General features: G+C 40.5%; 1 non-coding gene across 1 annotated transcript; it reads right to left on the bottom strand.

Annotated features, from left to right (window-relative positions):
- Positions 1-2,991: 2,991 nt before the first annotated feature.
- LOC123686990 lies at positions 2,992-3,110 on the bottom strand. Its single transcript, XR_006748740.1, has one exon. It is a non-coding gene; the product is annotated as a 5S ribosomal RNA (ribosomal RNA).
- Between the last annotated feature and the right edge of the window lie 1,890 nt (positions 3,111-5,000).

Genomic DNA, 5,000 nt, shown 5'->3' with positions numbered 1-5,000 from the left:
CATCGTCAATGAGTCGGGGTTGTAAAAAAGGACGTGAACATTTTTCCTTATAAAAATCAAACCCGACCATGGATTTTGATTCTGATTGTTGATTATCGCTACTAGAACATATAAGGAGGCAACCAAATCAAATTTGAGAAAATTCCACGATCAGAAAATTTTTTTCGAAAAAAAAAAAAAATCGTAATCACCTCGGTCATGGCGAGTTATTTTCCGTATTTCATTCCACAATCAACGTACAACATAGAAGAAATCATCTCTCTAACTATCCTGGTTCAAAAGTTGTATCGGAACATTTCACGTCGTAATATCTCGCCAAGTCCAGACCTCGGCGATAGGTAGTATCTGACACCGTCCGCTCGGGACTGACATCGACTTGGACTCGGGCTGATGATGGGGAGGCGTTTAAGGACGTGAACATTTTTCCTTATAAAAATTAAAGTCGACAATGAATATTGATTCTGATTACTGATTTACGCTTTAAAAACACATTAGAAGGCAACCAAATCGAATTTGAGGAAATTCCACGATCAGAAAATTTTTTTCGAAAAAAAAAAAAATCCGAAAAATATTTTTCGATTCCGATTACTGATTTACTCTTTTAGAACACATTAGGAGGCAACCAAATCAAATTTGAGAAAATTCCACAATCAGAAAATTTTTTTCGAAAAAAAAAAAAATTCGAGGACACCTCGGTCATGGCAAGTTATTTCCCACAATCCATTCCCCGATCCACGTACATCCCAGAAAAAATCATCTCTCTAACTATCCTGGTTCAAAAGTTGTATCGGAACATTTTCACGTCGAAAATATATCTCTAAGTCCAAACCGATGCACCACGTAAACTAGGGCAGACCGATGCACCACGTAATATCGGGCAGACCGATGCAGAACGTAAACTCGATCATACCGATGCTTCACGTAATCTCGATCTTACCGATGCACCACGTAAACAAGGGCAGACCGATGCAGAACGTAAAGTAGATCTTACCGATGCACCACGTAATCTCGATCTTACCGATGCACCACGTAATCTCCATCTTACCGATGCACCACGTGAACTGGATCTTACCGATGCAGAACGTGAATTGGATCTTACCGATGCAGAACGTGAATTGGATCTTACCGATGCACCACGTAAACTCGATCATACCGATGCACCACGTAATCTCGGGCAGACCGATGCACAACGTAAATGACGATCGGGACCGGGGCGATCGGTCGTATCTGACACCGCCGGCTCGGTTCTAACATCGTCAATGAGTCGGGGTTGTAAAAAAGGACGTGAACATTTTTCCTTATAAAAATCAAACCCGACCATGGATTTTGATTCTGATTGTTGATTATCGCTACTAGAACATATAAGGAGGCAACCAAATCAAATTTGAGAAAATTCCACGATCAGAAAATTTTTTTCGAAAAAAAAAAAAAATCGTAATCACCTCGGTCATGGCGAGTTATTTTCCGTATTTCATTCCACAATCAACGTACAACATAGAAGAAATCATCTCTCTAACTATCCTGGTTCAAAAGTTGTATCGGAACATTTCACGTCGTAATATCTCGCCAAGTCCAGACCTCGGCGATAGGTAGTATCTGACACCGTCCGCTCGGGACTGACATCGACTTGGACTCGGGCTGATGATGGGGAGGCGTTTAAGGACGTGAACATTTTTCCTTATAAAAATTAAAGTCGACAATGAATATTGATTCTGATTACTGATTTACGCTTTAAAAACACATTAGAAGGCAACCAAATCGAATTTGAGGAAATTCCACGATCAGAAAATTTTTTTCGAAAAAAAAAAAAATCCGAAAAATATTTTTCGATTCCGATTACTGATTTACTCTTTTAGAACACATTAGGAGGCAACCAAATCAAATTTGAGAAAATTCCACAATCAGAAAATTTTTTTCGAAAAAAAAAAAAATTCGAGGACACCTCGGTCATGGCAAGTTATTTCCCACAATCCATTCCCCGATCCACGTACATCCCAGAAAAAATCATCTCTCTAACTATCCTGGTTCAAAAGTTGTATCGGAACATTTTCACGTCGAAAATATATCTCTAAGTCCAAACCGATGCACCACGTAAACTAGGGCAGACCGATGCACCACGTAATATCGGGCAGACCGATGCAGAACGTAAACTCGATCATACCGATGCTTCACGTAATCTCGATCTTACCGATGCACCACGTAAACAAGGGCAGACCGATGCAGAACGTAAAGTAGATCTTACCGATGCACCACGTAATCTCGATCTTACCGATGCACCACGTAATCTCTATCTTACCGATGCACCACGTGAACTGGATCTTACCGATGCACCACGTAATCTCAATCTTACCGATGCACCACGTGAACTGGATCTTACCGATGCAGAACGTGAATTGGATCTTACCGATGCACCACGTAAACTCGATCTTACCGATGCACCACGTAATCTCGATCTTACCGATGCACCACGTGAACTGGATCTTACCGATGCAGAACGTGAATTGGATCTTACCGATGCACCACGTAAACTCGATCTTACCGATGCACCACGTAATCTCAATCTTACCGATGCACCACGTGAACTGGATCTTACCGATGCAGAACGTGAATTGGATCTTACCGATGCACCACGTAAACTCGATCTTACCGATGCACCACGTAATCTCAATCTTACCGATGCACCACGTGAACTGGATCTTACCGATGCAGAACGTGAATTGGATCTTACCGATGCACCACGTAAACTCGATCTTACCGATGCACCACGTAATCTCGATCTTACCGATGCACCACGTGAACTGGATCTTACCGATGCAGAACGTGAATTGGATCTTACCGATGCACCACGTAAACTCGATCTTACCGATGCACCACGTAATCTCAATCTTACCGATGCATCACGTAAACTCGATCTTACCGATGCAGAACGTAAACTCGATCATACCGATGCACCACGTTATCTCGGCAGACCGATGCAGAACGTAAAAAAAAAGCTTACAGCACGCGGTGTTCCCAAGCGGTCACCCATCCAAGTACTAACCGCGCCCGACGCTGCTTGGCTTCAGTGTTCTGACGAGAACTGGCAATTTCAGCGTGGTATGGCCGTAAACAACAAATATAGCGATATTTTCTATGATATCTCACTTTTTGGGAGCGGAAAGGACGTGAACGTTTTTCCTTATAAAAAATGAAATAACTTTTGGATATTAATTCTGATTGTTGATTTAAGTTTTAAGAACACATTAGGACATATCTCAATGAAATTTGAGGGATTTCCGAAATCGAAAAATATTTTTCGAAAAAAAAAAAAAATCCCAGAAGACCTCGGTCATCTCAAGTTTATTTCCATATTCTATTACACAATCAACGTACATCACAAAAGGAACCATCTCTCTAACTATCACAGTTAAATTTTTGTATCGGAACATTTCACGTCGGAATATCTCGCTAAGTCCAGACCGGGGAGATCGGTCGCATTTGACACCGTCCGCTCCGGTCTAACATCGTCTTGGAGTCGGGGTAACGATGGAGAGGCGTTTAAGGACGTGAACATTTTTCCTTATAAAAATTAAAGTCGACAATGAATATTGATTCTGATTACTGATTTACTCTTTTAGTACACATTAGAAGGCAACGCAATCAGATTTGAGGAAATTTCAAGATCAGAAAATTTTTTTCGAAAAAAAAAAAAATTCAAGAACACCTGGGTCATGGCAAGTTATTTCCCACAATCCATTCCACAATCAACGTACAACATAGAAGAAATCATCTCTCTAACTATCCTGGTTCAAAAGTTGTATCGGAACATTTCACGTCGAAATACCTCGCCAAGTCCAGACCGGGGCGATAGGTAGTATCTGACACCGTCCGCTCGGGACTGACATCGACTTGGACTCGGGCTAATGATGGGGAGGCGTTTAAGGACGTGAACATTTTTCCTTATAAAAATTAAAGTCGACGATGAATATTGATTCTGATTACTGATTTACGCTTTAAAAACACATTAGAAGGCAACCAAATCAAATTTGAGGAAATTCCAAAATCAGAAAATTTTTTTTCAAAAAAAAAAAAATCCGAAAAATATTTTTCGATTCTGATTACTGATTTACTCTTTTAGAACACATTAGAAGGCAACGAAATCAAATTTGAGTGAAATCCAAAATCAGAAAATATTTTTCGAAAAAAAAAAAAAATTCGAGAACACCTCGGTCATGGCAAGTTATTTTCCACAATCCATTCCCCAATCAACGTACATCCCAGAAAAAATCATCTCTCTAACTATCCTGGTTCAAAAGTTGTATCGGAACATTTTCACGTCGAAAATATATCTCAGAGTCCAGACCGATGCAGAACGTAAACTCGATCATACCGATGCTTCACGTAATCTCGATCTTACCGATGCACAACGTAAACTAGATCACACCGATGCAGAACGTAAACTCGATCATACCGATGCACCACGTAAACTCAGGCAGACCGATGCAGAACGTGAACTCGATCTTACCGATGCACCACGTAATCTCGATCTTACCGATGCACCACGTAAACTCGGGCAGACCGATGCAGAACGTGAACTCGATCTTACCGATGCACCACGTAAACTAGGGCTGACCGATGCATCACGTAAACGACGATCGAGAGGCGCGAAAGGACGTGAACGTTTTTCATTATAAAAATTGAAATAAATGATAAATAATGATTCTGATTGTTGGTTATCATTTTTAATAAGCATTAGGAGGCAACCAAATGAAATTTGAGGAAATTCCGATAATAGAAAATTTTTTCGAAAAAAAAAAAAAATTCATGAAATCCTCGGTCATCGCAAAATATTTACCATATTCTGTTCGATAATCAACGTATATTTAAGAAGGAATCATATCTGTATCTATCTTGGTTCAAATTTTGTATCGGAACATTTTGACCAAAGTCCGAGCTTCGGCCGAAACAGACACCGCTGACCTGGCCTATCGATCGACCGAGAGTCGGGGATAGAGCGTAAG

The sequence above is a fragment of the Harmonia axyridis genome, chromosome X, assembly GCF_914767665.1.
Source record: "Harmonia axyridis chromosome X, icHarAxyr1.1, whole genome shotgun sequence".
Classification (NCBI taxonomy): Eukaryota; Metazoa; Arthropoda; class Insecta; order Coleoptera; family Coccinellidae; genus Harmonia; species Harmonia axyridis.
This window is presented reverse-complemented; position numbering and strand designations above follow the sequence as displayed.